The sequence below is a fragment of the Tamandua tetradactyla genome, chromosome 18, assembly GCF_023851605.1.
Source record: "Tamandua tetradactyla isolate mTamTet1 chromosome 18, mTamTet1.pri, whole genome shotgun sequence".
NCBI classification, from domain to species: Eukaryota; Metazoa; Chordata; class Mammalia; order Pilosa; family Myrmecophagidae; genus Tamandua; species Tamandua tetradactyla.
The window spans coordinates 76,865,952-76,884,798 of record NC_135344.1 but is presented as its reverse complement, the minus strand read 5'-3'; the positions used below and the strand labels follow the sequence as shown (position 1 = coordinate 76,884,798).

General features: G+C 38.8%; 1 non-coding gene across 1 annotated transcript; it reads right to left on the bottom strand.

Moving 5' to 3' along the window:
* Positions 1-13,436: 13,436 nt before the first annotated feature.
* On the bottom strand, positions 13,437-13,541 carry LOC143662887 (U6 spliceosomal RNA). The gene has a single exon (XR_013165655.1). It is a non-coding gene; the product is annotated as a U6 spliceosomal RNA (small nuclear RNA).
* Positions 13,542-18,847: the final 5,306 nt, after the last annotated feature.

Sequence of the window (18,847 nt, the reverse complement as noted above, 5' to 3'; positions counted from 1 at the left end):
CCTACAACGATAGATTTAAAGAGACAGAAGATAGAATTAGTGATTTGGAGGATGGAACATCTGAATTCCAAAAGGAAACAGAAACTATCGGGAAAAGAATGGAAAAATTTGAACAGGGTATCAGGGAACTCAAGGACAATATGAACTGCACAAATATACGTGTTGTGGGTGTCCCAGAAGGAGAAGAGAAGGGAAAAGGTGGAGAAAAACTAATGGAAGAAATTATCACTGAAAATTTCCCAACTCTTATGAAAAACCTAAAATTACAGATCCAAGAAGTGCAGCGCACCCCAAAGAGAATAGACCCAAATAGGTGTTCTCCAAGACACTTACTAGTTAGAATGTCAGAGGTCAAAGAGAAAGAGAGGATCTTGAAAGCAGCAAGAGAAAAACAATACATCACATACAAGGGAAACCCAGTAAGACTATGTGTAGATTTCTCAGCAGAAACCATGGAGGCTAGAAGACAGTGGGATGATATATTTAAATTACTAAAAGAGAAAAACTGCCAACCAAGACTCCTATATCCAGCAAAATTGTCCTTCAAAAATGAGGGAGAAATTAAAACATTTATAGACAAAAAGTCACTGAGAGAATTTGGGACCAAGAGACCAGCTCTGCAAGAAATACTAAAGGGAGCACTAGAGTCAGATACGAAAAGACAGAAGAGAGAGGTATGGAGAAGAGTGTAGAAAGAAGGAAAGTCAGATATGATATATATAATACAAAAGGCAAAATGTTAGAGGAAAATATTATGCAAACAGTAATAACACTAAAAGTTAATGGACTGAATTCCCCAATCAAAAGACATAGACTGGCAGAATGGATTAAAAAACAGGATCCTTCTATATGCTGTCTACAGGAAACACATCTTAGACCCAAAGATAAACATAGGTTGAAAGTAAAAGGTTGGGAAAAGATATTTCATGCAAATAACAACCAGAAAAGAGCAGGAGTGGCTATACTAATATCCAACAAATTAGACTTCAAATGTAAAACAGTTAAAAGAGACAAAGAAGGACACTATATACTAATAAAAGGAACAATTAAACAAGAAGACATAACAATCATAAATATTTACGCACCGAACCAGAATGCCCCAAAATACGTGAGGAATACACTGCAAACACTGAAAAGGGAAATAGACACATGTACAGTAATAGTTGGAGACTTCAATTCACCACTCTCATCAATGGACAGAACATCTAGACAGAGGATCAATAAAGAAATAGAGAATCTGAATATTACTATAAATGAGCTAGACTTAACAGGCATTTATAGGACATTACATCCCACAACAGCAGGATACACCTTTTTCTCAAGTGCTCATGGATCATTCTCAAAGATAGACCATATGCTGGGTCACAAAGCAAGTCTCAACAAATTTAAAAAGATTGAAATCATACACAACACTTTCTCGGATCATAAAGGAATAAAGTTGGAAATCAATAATAGGCAGAGCGCCAGAAAATTCACAAATACGTGGAGGCTCAACAACACACTCTTAAACAACGAGTGGGTCAAAGAAGAAATTGCAAGAGAAATTAGTAAATACCTCGAGGTGAATGAAAATGAAAACACAACATATCAAAACTTATGGGATGCAGCAAAGGCAGTGCTAAGAGGGAAATTTATTGCCCTAAATGCCTATATCAGAAAAGAAGAAAAGGCAAAAATGTAGGAATTAACTGTCCAGTTGGAAGAACTGGAGAAAGAACAGCAAACTAACCCCAAAGCAAGCAAAAGGAAAGAAATAACAAAGATTAGAGCAGAAATAAATGAAATTGAAAACATGAAAACAATAGAGAAAATCAATAAGACCAGAAGTTGGTTCTATGAGAAAATCAATAAGATTGATGGGCCCTTATCAAGACTGACAAAAAGAAGAAGAGCGAGGATGCAAATAAATAAGATCAGAAATGGAAGAGGAGACATAACTACTGACCTCACAGAAATAAAGGAGGTAATAACAGGATACTATGAACAACTTTACGCTAATAAATACAACAATTTAGATTAAATGGATGGGTTCCTGGAAAGACATGAACAACCAACTTTGACTCAAGAAGACATAGATGACCTCAACAAACCAATCACAAGTAAAGAAATTGAATTAGTCATTCAAAAGCTTCCTAAAAAGAAAAGTCCAGGACCAGACGGCTTCACATGTGAATTCTATCAAACATTCTAGAAAGAATTAGTACCAACTCTCATCAAACTCTTCAAAAAAATCGAAGTGGAGGGAAAACTACCTAATTCATTCTACGAAGCCAACATCACCCTCATACCAAAACCAGGCAAAGATATTACAAAAAAAGAAAACTACAGACCAATCTCTCTAATGAACATAGATGCAAAAATCCTCAATAAAATTCTAGCAAATCGTATCCAACAACACATTAAAAGAATTATACATCATGACCAAGTAGGATTCATCCCAGGTATGCAAGGATGGTTCAACATAAGAAAATCAATTAATGTAATACACCATATCAACAAATCAAAGCAGAAAAATCACATGATCATCTCAATTGATGCAGAGAAGGCATTTGACAAGATTCAACATCCTTTCCTGTTGAAAACACTTCAAAAGATAGGAATACAAGGGAACTTCCTTAAAATAATAGAGGGGATATATGAAAAACCCACAGCTAATATCATCCTCAATGGGGAAAAATTGAAAACTTTCCCCCTAAGATCAGGAACAAGACAAGGATGTCCACTATCACCACTATTATTCAACATTGTGTTGGAGGTTCTAGCCAGAGCAATTAGACAAGAAAAAGAAATAGAAGGCATCAAAATTAGAAAGGAAGAAGTAAAACTATCACTGTTTGCAGATGATATGATACTATACGTCGAAAACCCAGAAAAATCCACAACAAAACTAGTAGAGCTAATAAATGAGTACAGCAAAGTAACAAGTTACAAGATCAACATTCAGAAATCTGTAGCATTTCTATACACTAGCAATGAACAAGCTGAGGGGGAAATCAAGAAACGAATCCCATTTACAATTGCAACTAAAAGAATAAAATACCTAGGAATAAATTTAACTAAAGAGACAAAAAACCTATATAAAGAAAACTACAAAAAAACTGTTAAAAGAAATCACAGAAGACCTAAATAGATGGAAGGGCATACCGTGTTCATGGATTGGAAGACTAAATATAGTTAAGATGTCAATCCTACCTAAATTGATTTACAGATTCAATGCAATACCAATCAAAATCCCAACAACTTATTTTTCAGAATTAGAAAAACCAATAAGCAAATTTATCTGGAAGGGCAGGGTGCCCCGAATTGCTAAAAACATCTTGAGGAAAAAAAACAAAGCTGGAGGTCTCGCGCTGCCTGACTTTAAGGCATATTATGAAGCCACGGTGGTCAAAACAGCATGGTATTGGCATAAAGATAGATATATCGACCAATGGAATAGAATAGAGTGCTCAGATATAGACCCTCTCATCTATGGACATTTGATCTTTGATAAGGCAGTCAAGCCAACTCACCTGGGACAGAACTGTCTCTTCAATAAATGGTGCCTAGAGAACTGGATATCCATATGCAAAAGAATGAAAGAAGACCCCTATCTCACACACTATACAAAAGTTAACTCAAAATGGATCAAAGATCTAAACATTAGGTCTAAGACCATAAAACAGTTAGAGGAAAATGTCGGGAGATATCTTATGAAACTTACAATTGGAGGCGGTTTTATGGACCTGAAACCTAAAGCAAGAGCACTGAAGAAGGAAATAAATAAATGGGAGCTCCTCAAAATTAAACACTTTAGTGCATCAAAGAACTTCATCAAGAAAGTAGAAAGACAGCCTACACAATGGGAGACAATATTTGGAAATGACATATCAGATAAAGATCTAGTATCCAGAATTTATAAAGAGATTGTTCAATTCAACAACAACAAAAAGACAGCCAACCCAATTACAAAATGGGAAAAAGACTTGAACAGACACCTATCAGAAGAGGAAATACAAATGGCCAAAAGGTACATGAAGAGTTGCTCAATGTCCCTGGCCATTAGAGAAATGCAAATCAAAACCACAATGAGATATCATCTCACACCCACCAGAATGGCCATTATCAACAAAACAGAAAATGACAAGTGCTGGAGAGGATGCGGAGAAAGAGGCACACTTATCCACTGTTGGTGGGAATGTCAAATGGTGCAACCACTGTGGAAGGCAGTTTGGCGGTCCCTCAAAAAGCTGAATATAGAATTGCCATACGACCCAGCAATACCATTGCTAGGTATCTACTCAAAGGACTTAAGGGCAAAGACACAAACGGACATTTGCACACTAATGTTTATAGCAGCGTTATTTACAATTGCAAAGAGATGGAAACAGCCAAAATGTCCATCAACAGACGAGTGGCTAAACAAACTCTGGTATATACATACGATGGAATATTTTGCAGCTTTAAGACAGGATAAACTTATGAAGCGTGTAATAACATGGATGGACCTAGAGAACATTATGCTGAGTGAGTCTAGCCAAAAACTAAAGGACAAATACTGTATGGTCCCACTGATGTGAACCAACATTCGAGAATAAACTTGGAATATGTCACTGGTAACAGAGTCCAGCAGGAGTTAGAAACAGGGTAAGATAATGGGCAATTGGAGCTGAAGGGATACAGACTGTGCAACAGGACTAGATACAAAAACTCAAAAATGGACAGCACAATAATACCTAATTGTAAAGTAATCATGTTAAAACACTGAATGAAGCTGCATCTGAGCTATAGGGGTTTTTTTTGTCTTTTTTTTACTATTATTATTACTTTTATTTTTTTTTCTCTATATTAACATTCTGTATCTTTTTCTGTTGTGTTGCTAGTTCTTCTAAACCGATGCAAATGTACTAAGAAACGATGATCATGCATCTATGTGATGATGTTAAGAATTACTGATTGCATATGTAGAATGGTATGATTTCTAAATGTTGGGTTAATTTCTTTTTTTCCGTTAATTAAGAAAAAAAAAATTCTTAAAAAAGAAAAGCTAGGCAAAGGTGCACGGTTAAATTCAGTGACAGAATGGCTGCCCACCATGGAGAAGACATGGGTTTGATTCCTGGCCCATGTACCCCAAAATAATAATAATTATAATAATTTAATAAAAACATGAAAAAAACAAAAAAACAAAAAAAACAAGTTTTTAAAATTAATTCTTAGTACTGCTATAAGATCTGTAGATAGTTTGAGAGAACTTTGGAAATAACATTAGCCTAAAATTTATTTTAAAACTGGTCTTTTTAATTTAAAAATAAAACAAGACATTTCAAAAAAAAAAACAACCATGGAGCCACCACCCAAAACAAGATATGGAACATTTCCATCAGAGCAGAAAGCTGTGTCACGGCCCCTCTGCAGAGAACTCAGACCCTCCAAAGGCAACCATTCTCTGACATTTATCATGTAGATAAGTCATACCTGTTCTTGGACTTCACATGAATGGAATCATACAGAATGTATTTTTTGTGCGGTGGTTTGGCTTCTTTGGCTCAAAATAATGATTTTGAGATTCACTCACATGGTTGTTTATATCAGATGTCCATTCTTTTTTATTGTTTGTATCTGATTGTTAGAATATATCACAGTTTACCCATTCTTATACTGATGGATTTTTTTAGAGATTATGATTTTAGGCAATTAATGCTACATAGTGATTTAAAAACCTGATCACCATGTATTTGTGAAAACCTTGTGACTGATACTCGTTTATGCCAGTGTATGGACAGCTGAGTAAGAAAATAAAGACAATAAATAATAGGGGGGATACGGGGTGTGGGGTGTTCGAGTGTTTTTTTTTATTTTTATACTTTTTTTAAGTAAAAAAAAATGTTTGAGAATTGATTGTGGTGATGAATGTACAACTGAAAAGGAAAAAACCTGGTCATAAGGTCTTTGACACTCCATCAAAAATAGGCTCTAGAGCCCCTCCTGCTGCAGCTGGGCAAGCTTGGGGCTGCTCTGGCTAATAGAGAAGAGAAGAAGCAGCCTTCTGTGACTTCTGAGGGTGTGTTATAAAAGGCCGCGCAGCTTCCACCTCGTTCTCTGGGCGCATTGCCTTGGAGCCCTGAGCTTCAGTGGAAGAAACCTGACCACCAGAGATGACCCTGCTTCTAGGTTACAGACCCAGCTGAGTCCAGGCAGCAGACATTCTGGCCCAGGTGCTGGACACATGAGAGGACGGTGGTCAATGAGAGGGAGGATTGGGGGTGTAGTATGTGTGAGTTTTTTTCTTTTTTTTTTTCATCTTTTTCTGGAGTGATGCGAATGTTCAAAAAATGATCATGGTGATGAATATACACCTATGTGATGATATTGTGAGCCATTGATTGTACACCATGCCTGGAATGTTTTTATATCAAGAATATATGTTTGTATGTTAAGTTTTACAATAAAAATATTTTTAAAAAACAGCATGTGAGTGGACTTGGTGGGGTGAAGAATAGATGAATGTTCCACTTTTAAGAAATTATCACCGTTCTCCAATATGGTAGTACTTTCACTCTCACAGCAACTACATCTGAGAGTTTCTCTCGCTTTACATATTTGTCCACATTTGCTGTCAACAGTCTTCTTTATTTTGGTCATTCTAGTGGGTGTAAAATGACATCTCATTGACATTTTATATTCGGTTCTTTGATCACGAATGATGTTGAGCATCTTTCCATGCCTATTGCCCATTCATGTATCTGCTTGTGTGAAGCAGCTGTGCAAGTCTTGCCTTTTTAAAAAAAAAAAACTGGGTTGCTTGTCTTTTAATTTTCTTTTGTGGGAATTCCTTATATATTTTGAATACCCGATTTTTAACAACTAGATAAACTGGATATTTTTATCCCTATCTATGGGGCATCAGGATTTTTTAATTGTTAGACTATATCACAGTTTATCCATTCTTATACTGATGGATTTTATTAGCAATTATGATTTTAGGCAATTAATGCTACATAGTGATTTAAAAACCTGATCACCATGTATTTGTGAAAACTTTGTGACTGATACTCCTTTATGCCAGTGTATGGACAGCTGAGTAAGAAAATAAAGACAATAAATAATAGGGGGGATACGGGGTGTGGGGTGTTTGAGTGTTCTTTTTTATTTTTACACTTTTTTTAAAATAAAAAAAATGTTTGAGAATTGATTGTGGTGATGAATGTACAACTGAAAAAGAATTGATTGTGACCCGGAGGTGCACATGCCTACAGATTAGGCAGCCACCTCGTTCCGAATGTACAACTGAAAAAGGCCCAGGTGGCCCTATCTTGCAGACAAACTTACCACTACTAACCTAGGAGGGCAGAATTGGGCTAACTGTGCAGTTTGAGGTCAGGCTGCCTTGCTTTGGCTTTGGTGTGAACATTTGCCCATCACATGACCTTAGGCAAGTCACTTAATAGCTCAATTTTCTCACCTCTAAAATGGAGCTACTAGTACTCTTAATAATAATAAGCAAATGAGATACTCATAAAATGGAAATGAAGTTCTGGTGCATGCTACAAATGGATAAACCTAGAAAACATTATGCTAAGGGAAAGAAGACAGACACAAAAGGACCAAGATGGTATGACTCCACTTATAGAAATATCTAGAATAAACAGATTCATAGAAACAGAAACTGGGTCAGAGGTTACCAGAGGCTGGAGAGAGGGTGGAATGGGGAGTCACTGCTTAATGGGTATGGAGTTTCTGTTTGGGGTGATGAAAATTTTTGGAAATAAACAGAAGTGATATTTGCACATGAGGAATGCAATTAATGCCACTGAATTGCATGCTGAAAATGATTAAAGTGGCAAATTTTTGTTATATATATGTTCCACAATAAAAGAAATAAAGTAAATAATATGTAGAACCATTTGTATGGAAGTGGTGCCACACATACAGATTATAATATTTTCAAGGCAGTATCAGGTTTTCAGTTTAAAATTTTGCAACCTTATATAGAGCACGTTCTATTTTAGCAAATTTTTCAGGTCACCAATATTTGCCCTGGATAAAATGCTGTGGAGGAGGAGAAGTTACAATGCTTTGGATATATAAGGAAATCCTTGAAAATAGTATCTCCATGGAATATTTATTTCCCTTAATTTTTTGTTCTTGTAGCTTCCAGCTAAAAACGGAAAGAGGTAGAAAGAGGGGAGCCTTTGCTGACTGTCAGAAAAGCAGCTTGACCCTGTAAGTACATTATATGCAAAATTTTGCAACTGGAATTGGCTCTGGGAATGTGAAATATCCAGTACTGCTAAGCCAGCCCACTCTCACCGCTGGTCTCCTTTTGGAACGAGGCGGCTGCCTAACCTCAGGCACGTGCACCTCCGGGTCACAGGCTGCCTAACCTCAGGCATGTGCACCTCCGGGTCACATAAATCTTGAATCAGATCACAGTTCTTGGCAGCATGTCCTCATCCTCTGGGCTCTTCTGGCAGAGCAATGAACAGTTTAGAGAGTGCTTTTATATATTTGTTTTTACTTAATCCTTATGACAATCTTGTAAGGATGGAATGGAATGGTCTATGATACCAACTCCAGTTTGCAGAAAAAGGAGCTGAAGCTCAAATATGACAGTTAATAAAACTCAGAGTTGCAACAAGAAGTCAGACTTCTGGCTCCACGTCTGTGCTCCCTGCACCCAGCCTCTCTCCCTTAAAGGCACACGTGAATCACTGAGGACCCAGGACTCTGCTGGGGTGCCCTGTCTCCCCCATTTGCCTCTCGGTGCCTGCTCCTGTGCTGCCTGAGAAGGGGTCGCTTTGGCACCTGAGAGCCTCAAGAGATCCGGCAAGCCAAGCCACCAGCAGAGCAACTAAACTTAGCTCATTTGAAATCTCAGTTTAGGGAAGGAAATTAGGGAGTCTGGACTTTCCCTTTGGCCCATCTGTAGGTCAGGGGGATGTCGCCTATTCAATGCCCTCAGGTGCCTGCGTCATATGCCCCTGAATCCAAGAATAGCACTTTGAGCTCTAAAAGGACAATCTGCCAAGCAATTATTAAGCGTTTTCCGAAAGTGAGGTTGCTTTGCAAACCCTCCTAAAACAAATTGAACTTGCCCCTCCGCTGAGAGATAAATAGAAGCTTAGCACTTGCTTTCTTTTAATAATGATTTAGATGATGGTGAGAAGAGCAAGCAAATTCAAATTAAGTTATCACTTTTCATTGTTATAAATCACAACTCCAACAAGAAGAAATAAGAGCTTTTTTTCATCTGAATAAATGTGAATTCTTAGAAAGTCGCATGAAAAACACTTATTAACCAAATACTTGCAATGAGTGTATATGCTAACATCATTGTGTATGAGCTCCCTGTAGAGAATAGGCCTTTACAATGAATTTCTATGCAGTCATTTTTCTCCAAGTGACACTGGACTGCAGCTTAATGGCTTTCTTTCACACAGTTCATATTCCTGCTAGATAGTGCCTACACTGCCTTGTGATGGATGTTTTCCAGGCAACTTGTAGAACTTGCCAATAATAAATCAACACTCACTGAGTAATAATGTAACTTAATTCAAAAATAAACCTGTCTGCATCTATCGATTTTTGTGATTTATCTGTCATCATTCTGATTCAATTTCTTATAATAAATCAAGGTGTTTTTAATGTGGGTACCTCATTTATAACACAGTGGAGGATGGGGGTGAGAAATGAGATTTCATCTTACACTCAAATTTACTCCCAGGTGAGAAGTTTCAAAGAAGGAACTCCCACCTGAAAACAGTTCTCCCATATCTGAGCACAAGGAAGGCAATTACTGCCAAGGTCTTTTTTACACACGTACCTACATCACAATTGTGTCCAGTTAGGATGTATGACCAACACAGTTTGCAAAATGCAGATGTATTTTTTTCAAATCATACATGAATGAAAGTCAGCCTCAAATATCTCTCATCCTAAAATTTTAGGTTCATCACATATGTGAACAATTTATATAGTTTCTACCCTTAATACAGAAACAATAAGACTGTGGAAAGCCCTACATCATAATAAACAAATCCCTAAACTGAAGATGCTTCCTAAGGTCCTAGACTACCTACAGCCTGGGACTGAATGTAATCACCCCATCCTATACCCTTGCATACTCACCTATCATCCACCTGTGGAAGCAGAACTAGAAATAAATCCCAATCTGGCTGCACAGTACTGCACAGACACTTCCTGGACTGATTTCCAGTCTTCATCTCCTTGTCTTAGCTCCAGCTGCCTCTGCAGACTTCAGCTCAGCCTGGGTTCCAGCTCTCCTCCTGCAGGACAATCTGACAGCACTTTGCCTCTGTCCACCCCTCCTGCGTCCTCCCAGGACTCTCAGTAGACTGAGGGTGTGGGATGGGCAGACATCCCGCTCAGGGCCCACGAATGCACAACTCAGAAGCACAGGGGCATTAACTCCCTGTGCAGTTAGTTACCTGGGAACAGGATGAAGGAACTTCAGCTGCTGTTCTGAGATTCAATTATACAGCATCTCAGAGGACAGTCCTGCAGATCAAGCAGTCACCCACACTTAGCAATGTACAGCTCAAAAAAAACTTCCCGATTGGCTCTTCCACCTTCCTTTTTTTGTTCCCATTGGCCTGCTCCCTGGAATAGGGCCCCCCAAGTATAGTGGTAGCATGTCAGTCTTTGCTTCCAGCTCTGCTTTCTGGGTGTTCCAGGCTAAGACAGATACTTACCTTTGAGTGAGGTTTAGTTTCCTCATTTTCAAAATGGAGATAAGAATTTTGGTTGATTAAAGTTACTTTGAAGAATAAATACAGATTATTTAGATGAAAGTACTATATCTGTTATGGTGATCAGTGATCACCTTGGATGTTACTATTGTCGTTGTTTTGTGGCCGTGGAACCCATGCCCATATAAAACAGCAAATTTAATGGATAAATGTGTGTTCTAACTGCTCCACTGCTCTCCCATTCCCATCTATCTCCTTCTCAGGCCTCTCTGTTTCCAGAGACAACAATATTGTAATTAGGCCAATTAATAAACCTACATGGCCTCTAAGTGTTCAAGTGAAAGAAGGGCCTCACGTCTCTCACTTTAAATCGAAAGCTAGAAATGATAAAGCTTGGTAAGTAAAGCAGGTCAAAAGCCAAAATAAGCCAAAAGCTAGGCTTCTTGCGCCAATTAGCTAAGTTGTAAATACAAAAGAAAAGTTCTTATAGGAAATTAAAACTGCTACTCCAATGAACACACAAATGATAAGAAAGCAAAGTAGTATTATTGAGGACATGGAGAAAATTTTAGTGGTCAGGATAGAAGATAAAACCAGCCACAACATTCCCTTAAACCAAAGCCTAATCCCGAGTAAGGCCCTAATCCTCTTCAATTTCTATGAAAATTGAAAGAGGTGAGGAAGCTGCAGAAGAAAAGTATGAAGCTAGCAGAGGTTGGTTCGTGAGGGTCAAGGAAAGACGCCATCTCTACAACATAAAAGTGCAAGGTGAAATAGCAAATGCTGATGTAGAAGCTGCAGCAAATTATCCAGAAGATTTAGCTAAAAAAATTGATAAGGGCTACACTAAACAACAGATTTCCAATGTAGATGAAACAGCCTTCTGTTGGAAGAAGATGCCATCTAGGACTTTCATAACTAGAGAGGAGAAGTCAATGCCTGGCTTCAAATCTTCAAAGGACAGACCAATTCTCTTATTAGGGACTAAAGCAGCTGGTGACTTTAGTTGAAGCCAATGCTCATCTACTATTCTTATAATAAATCAAGGTGTTTTTAATGTGGGTCCTAGGCCCTTAAGAATTATGCTAAATCTATCCTGTCTGTGGTCTATAAATGGAAGACCACTGTTGAGATCTACTGCTCAGAAAAATGATCCTTTTTGAAATATGACTGCTCATAGACAATGCACCTGGTCACCCAAGAGCTATGACAAAGATGTACAAGATGGATATTGTTTTCATGCCTGCTCACACAGCATCCGTTCTGCAGTTCATGGATCAAGGAGTCATTTCGACTTTTAAGTCTTATTATTGAAGAAATACATTTCATAAGGCTATAGCTGCCATAGATAATGATTTTATGTGAAGAGGTCAAAATACCAACATTAACGGGAGTCTGGATGAAATCGATTCCAATCCTCATGGACGACTTTGAGGGGTTTAAGACACCAGTGGAGGAAATAACTGCAGATGTTGTGGGAATGGTAGGAGAACCAGAATTAGAGCTGGGATGGGAAGCTGTGACTGAACTGCTGCAATCTCATGATAAAACTTCAGTGGATGAGGATTTGCTTCTTATGGATAAGCAAAGAAAATGGTACCTTACGATGGAGTCTACCCCTGGTGATGATGCTGTGAACACTGTTGAAATGGCGTTAAAGGATTTAGAATATTATGTAAATATAGTTGATAAAACAGTGGCAGGGTTTGAGAGGATTGACTTCAATTTTGAAAGAAGTGGGTGAAATGCTGTCAAACAGCACTGCATGCTACAGAGACATCTTTCATGAAAGGAAGAGTGAAATGATCAAGGAAACATCATTGCTGTCTTATTTTAAGAAATGACCACAGCCATCCCCACCTTCAGCAACCACTGCCCTGATCAGTCAGCAGCCATCGACCTTGAGGCAAGACCCTCCACCAGCAAAATGATGACTCACTGAAGGCTCAGATGATGGTTAGCATTTTTTAGCAATAAAGTTTTTTTTAATTATGGTCTGTATATTGGTGTGGTTTTTTGGGGACATAATACTACTGCACATTTAATAGGCTACAGAACTGTATAAACATAATTTTTATATACACTTGGAAACCAGAAACTTCACGTGACTCACTTTATTGTCATATTTGCTTTATTGTGGTGGTGTGGAGCCTTGCCCACAGTCTCTCCAAGGTACGCCTGTACTTTGTGGAGTAAAATTTTGCTGCTCTACATAGCTGCCTTCCCTACAAGTTCCTTATTCCAGGTCCCTCATTTTGTTAGTGTAGTCTGATATTTTGAGTAGTATAATAATACACTTGTATAGTCTAAGTCTTAGAGTAAACTCCTCCCCTCTGCTTACCTTTTTTTTTTTTTCCTGGAACCAGAATTTAGGACTTTTAATTTGTCCCAAAGTTACTGAAACTAAAAATCAGGATAAAACATTCTGGTTTCTTCACAAGCCCCCCAACGCAAAAAGCTATTGGTAGGAAAAAAATGATTTTATACATGAGATGAAACTTAATATAAATTCAAAACTTACAGGTAAGGGTTGGCTCTATCACTTACCTCTTTAAAAAGTTTATATGAATATCTAGTCAAAACCAACAGGGCATCTCCCTTGAAATACTGTCTATATGCTATTTCCAAGTAGACCATAGGACTGTATAGTGTCTTGGAATGTCCTCAGAAGGCTCTGTCATTGATCAGGAAACATAGTAAAAACCCCAGAGTCCTTTCTTTCAAATGGAAGTGTGGTAGATTTGGAAACATTTAGAATGCTTCACAAATTTGTGTGTCATCCTTATGCAGGGGCCATGTTAATCTTCTCTGCATCATTCCAATTTTAATATATGCACCGCCGAAGCAAGCATCCCTCTGCTTGCCTTTGACCCTGGTGGTTCCTCAGTATCCCTCCTTCCTTGTCCTACCTGGCTGTCTCCTCCAATTAAGTCTATCTGCCTCTCACCCCCCTGACACGTCTTGCTAATTGCCATTGTACACTTATTCCTATGGTGAAATCCTAGGTACATCCTCTGTAAGTTGAAGCCTCTGATCTCCAAGAAGACTTTCTAATTACCTGTGCTCCATTCTGATGTCCACGTCTAGTGATGAGGTCACACCTTGTTTCTAAATCATTTACATGCTGAAGTGGGACTTGGTATTGTGTAGTAAAGAAATTGACCTGCCTGCAGCTTCTTGGGGGCAACCTCTACATCCTTGGAATGCCATGCCCAATAGGAGTTAGTTTATGGAGGCTTAGGGTCAGGCAGAGAGTAGCAATGTGGTTTAGAGGTGGGCTTTGGGTCATATGGTAACAACTCAGCCTCATGAGGGGCTGGAAACTGAGGTCAGCAACACTGGCCGTCAACCATGCTTACAGAGTGTCTTAGCTTGCCAGTCTACTATGACAAATACCACCCAATGGGTTGGATTAAACAACAAGCATGTGTTGGCTCCTGGATTCAGAAGCTGGAAGTCCAATGTTGAGACACTGACAAGGCTTGTTTTCTCCCCAAAGACTGTAACATTTTGGAGCTGGCTGCTGCCTATCCTTGGGAACTTTTTGGCTCTCCCACCATAAAATGATGCCCTCTCCTTTCTTCTGTTCTTCTGGTTTTCCACTGATGTCCAGCTTCTGGCTCTTTGTAAGGCTTCCAGTAATCCAGATCAAGACCCACTCTCATTCAGTCGGGCCACATCTTAACCGAAAATAAAATCTCTGAGAAGTACTATTTATAGTGTGTCCACACTCAGGAATGTGGGTTAAAATTAAGCGCATGTCTAAATTGGGGTGCAGAATTAAATTTACCATAGTGTTGGAGGCCCAATAAAGATTCTGGACTCAGGCTGGGAGCTACACATTTGGTGCGTTCCCTGGATTCTTGCCTAAGTGCTTGACGTCTTGTCTGATGGTAATCTGTAACTTCTCCCGGTAGTAAATCAAAACTGCCAGTGTCACAGCTTTCTGTGAGCTCTGAAAGTCCTTCTAGCTAATTAAAGTACCTCAAGGTGGTTTGGGGAAACTTCCCAAATTTGCAGTTGGTGTTAGAAGTGAGGACAGTCCTGTCATCTATTCCCTAACTTTGCAACTATATCAACAGTGGCCAAACTAGTTCAATAACTATACCCTTATACTAGAGCTCTACAACAATACCATTTATTGTAGAAGAGAACTTGATATAAGGTGGCTTTGGTTTTGACCACATTTAATGTACATCTCATCCAGACTTCTTGGCTGCAATCTTAAATCTAGGCAAGATTCATTGGCAAGATACTGGGGCTTCCACAGTCAACTTCCAAAGGGCTGGAGGATCTCACCTGAAAGCAGGCAGGAATCAAGGCAGCTTCAGAGGCAGTGGCAATCAAACCTAAGTTCACACTATAGTTCTGATCTGGTCCACAAAACGCCTCTGTGGTGGATGAACTGGACTTCCACCAGCTCCCACACCGTGTGCTATTCAAATCCTGGGAGAAGAGCACATGTCCATTAGTTCCTATAGGCTAAATTATGCTGTGGCAACAGCTTGGCTTTGGGATATCAGTGACTTAACACCCAAGTATGTTTCTTGCTCACCCGTGGTCAGTTCTCCAGGATAGCTCTGTTACATGGAAGGACTCAGGGATTCAGTCTAGAGACATCTCATGTCGCTATCATTTCACATGCCTTCCAGATTGCCTCAGCAGGTGAAGACAGACGGAAGGCTGAGCAGGTGGCCTGCAACTCACAGTACATCAGGCCAAAAAAACAAATCATATGACCCTGGCTAATTGCAAGGTGGCCGGGAAATACAGTCAGTAGGCATTAGCGAGCAGTAATAATGTTTCTCAGCACATGCCTTTCCTATTCCTGAAGTGTTCCAAAATACCCGCCCTTCACCTAAAAAACTTCTCTATTCACCACTCTTCATGATTCAACCTAAATATCCTCTTATTGGTAAAGTAGACAGAATCATGGTTTTTCATGTGTCCTTCCAGAGGTTTATCAGGCATATGCAAGCATATTTTTGAAAAGAGGCTCATATTATAAAAAATATTTTGTGATTTGATTTTTGTTTTTTTGTTTTTTCAGCATTATATTTTGCCTTTCTTTTTGTGTAAATGCATATGTATATAAATATGATCATGTCTATATTATATATATATATATTTAACTGCTGGACATATTTCATTTTATAGATGTACGTATTCGTTCATTCAATGGACATTTAATGAGCATTTATATGTGCTAGGCACTTTAGTCAGTCGGCTATTGATGGGCATTTAGGTTCCAATGTATTGCTATTAAAAACAATGCAATAATAAATATCCTTGTGAAACTTCTGGTCAAAGAACACACACACATTAAAATTTTTTTTTACACACATTAAATTTTGATGAAAATGGACAGACTGCCCTTTGAAACTTTGCATTAATTCACAATCTGATCAACATCTTCCGCACACCCTCAGCTTACAGGACTAACATAATGCTGTTTAATTTTTCCCCTTATGATAGATAATAATGGCCTTATTGGTTTACTTTGCACATCTCCATATAGAATTGAGGTTGCACATCTCTTCCCATTTGTTGGAGACATCCTAATTCTTATAATTCTTATATACTTCTTACTGGGTCCTTTAATACTCTGGTTTTAACTTCCATCATATTGTTTGGCCCCCTTTGGCTCTTCTCTGAACTTTTCTTCTTTTGTTGCTCTACTCTAACTCAAAATTCCTTTTAAGAGGTTTGGAAACCACTGTACATGAAGCCAAGTTGGGGTGGGAGTTTACTGATAAGCAAAGGAGAAAGCTAGAAGGAACAGTGTAGTAATAGCTTAGCATTGGAAATATCAGTATGAGCTTCTATTTAGCTTACTATAGATACAAATGGTTACCCTTAGAAATACTGATAGACAGTAGCTTACACATATTTTCTTCCTTACACTGTCAGTTGGGAGGGCCGAGAAGCAACATGGCCACTGTAGTAACCACACACCAAAACTTAGTTTCTGAATAAATTCTCTAATAAGAGAAGCCAGGGATCCTTGGAGAAATGGTTGATTCTAGGGATGAGGAAGGAATTATACAAGCCAAACCCGGAGTATCTTATAGTGCCAGAAAGTAAAGAAGTGCTCAAGAAAAGAAAAAAAACTGTGGATACATCAAAGAAACACAGATGCTAATTGAAACAGTTCCCACTGGCCAAAGCTGGAACAATTTGAGTAACAGAGTATGCAAAATATTGCCAGATTATAACCCAAAGTATCAAATAAATACCTATAAATCCATATCATTATACATGATGATTGATTAAATAAATCAATGAAAGAAAATAGAAAAATTTCCCATGTGGAAGAATGCCAAACAATGTATATAAATTCTGCACCTTCAAGAAGGGAAAGCATAGTACTCCACTCCTTAAATGTGGGCTGCACATAATGACTTCCTCCCAAAGGCCACGGGATAGTAAGAACAAACAAAGAGTAACTTTATAGTCAAGAAACATGATAAACATTACTTCCACAGATGATCAAAGTCAACATCAAGGGATAAGTTGGTTGGTTGACCAAGATGGCAGTGTCAGATGCTCCAGGGTGCCATTCCCTCACAGAATCTTTGAACAACTGGCAAAAACTGCCAGAGCTATCTTCCTCAAAACTCTGGAAAACTGTTAATGTGTTGAAGTACCTGGCAACTGCTGAAACAAGAAAACACAGCTTTAAAAAATGGTTGGAGACACTCATGATACCCTCGCTGGCCTCTCCCCCACCTCCCTTCCAACACAGATGTGGAGCCAGTCTGTGCCCCAGCAGAAGGAGAATAACCCTTATGCACATACTGGAGGTGCCTTTTGTCAATATATTCAATCAGGTGACAGCCTGAAAGACTGAACCAGGAAACTCATGCATGGTTCACCCTTCCAGAACTTCCCCTATAATCAAAAGCCGCTTGCTGACAGCTAAAGAGGTATAAGAAACAATTAAGTCAAGTAGCCTGTGGCAAAAGATTACCTGCTTCAAGTCATAAACTAGAGACCCCAGGAGGGAGAGAAAGTCTATTTTTGGGAGCGTAGGGGACACTTGAATTCATGTAAATGGGGAAATGCCCAAGGCCACAAGCTAACACAAGCCCAAGAAAAGACACAAGCTCAGAAAAGAACAGCGGGACCCAGCATTTTACACTCATCTCACACAGATCTTGATAGAAGGGCTAAATTCTGCAAGGGAGCCCCAGACAACACAGAGCCAATTTGCAAAGACTGGGAAAGGTCTTTTTTACACGGGAGTGTTTGCTCCTGGCACTCAAGGAAATCTCCGTCATATCACTAGTTGGTTAAACCTTAAGAAAAAGCCAGCTCAGGGACAAAAATCACAGAGTTGAAACATTAAAATAGTAAAGTGTGCAGTGCAACAAAAGATGATAAGACAAACAAGAAAGAGGAAATGATGGCCCATTTGTCATGGTCAGGTTCATGTGTCAACTTGGCCAGGTGGTGGTACCTGTTTGTCTGGTTGGGCAAGTGCTGGCCTGTCTGTTGCAATGAGGACATTTCATAGAATTAAGTCATTATCACATCGGCTACATCCACAGCTGATTCCATTTGTAATCAGCCAAGGGAAGAGTTTTCTTAAATGAGTGAAGTTTACTCTAACCAACGGAAGCCTTTTAAGAAGGATTCAGAAGAGACAGGCTCTCTTCCTGCTTCGGCCGGCAAGCCTCTCCTGTGGAGTTCATCCAGATCCTCCATTGGAATCCTCAGCTTCACAGCCTGCCCTGCAGATTTTGGACTCTACGTTCCCATGGTCACATGAGACACTTTTATAAATTTTATATTTACGAATATTTCCCGTTGATTCTGTTTCTCTAGAGAACCCTAACTAATACACCATCCAAAGGAACAGGGTAAAAATCCAGACACCATTAACAAGACTTTGGACATACCAGATAAAGATTTTTAAAAATGATCCTCAATATACTCAAGAAGATAAAGGAAACACAGTGAAAGCACAAAAGGGTATCATGAGAACAATATGAAAATCTTGATAAAGAGAAAGAAATTTTAAAAAGAAACCATGCAAAAATATTGGAGTTGAAGACCATAAAAACTGAAATGAAAACTTCTCTAGAGGGTATCAACAGCAGATTGGAACCGGCAGAAGAAAGAATCGGCCAACTCAAATGCAAGAAAATTGAATG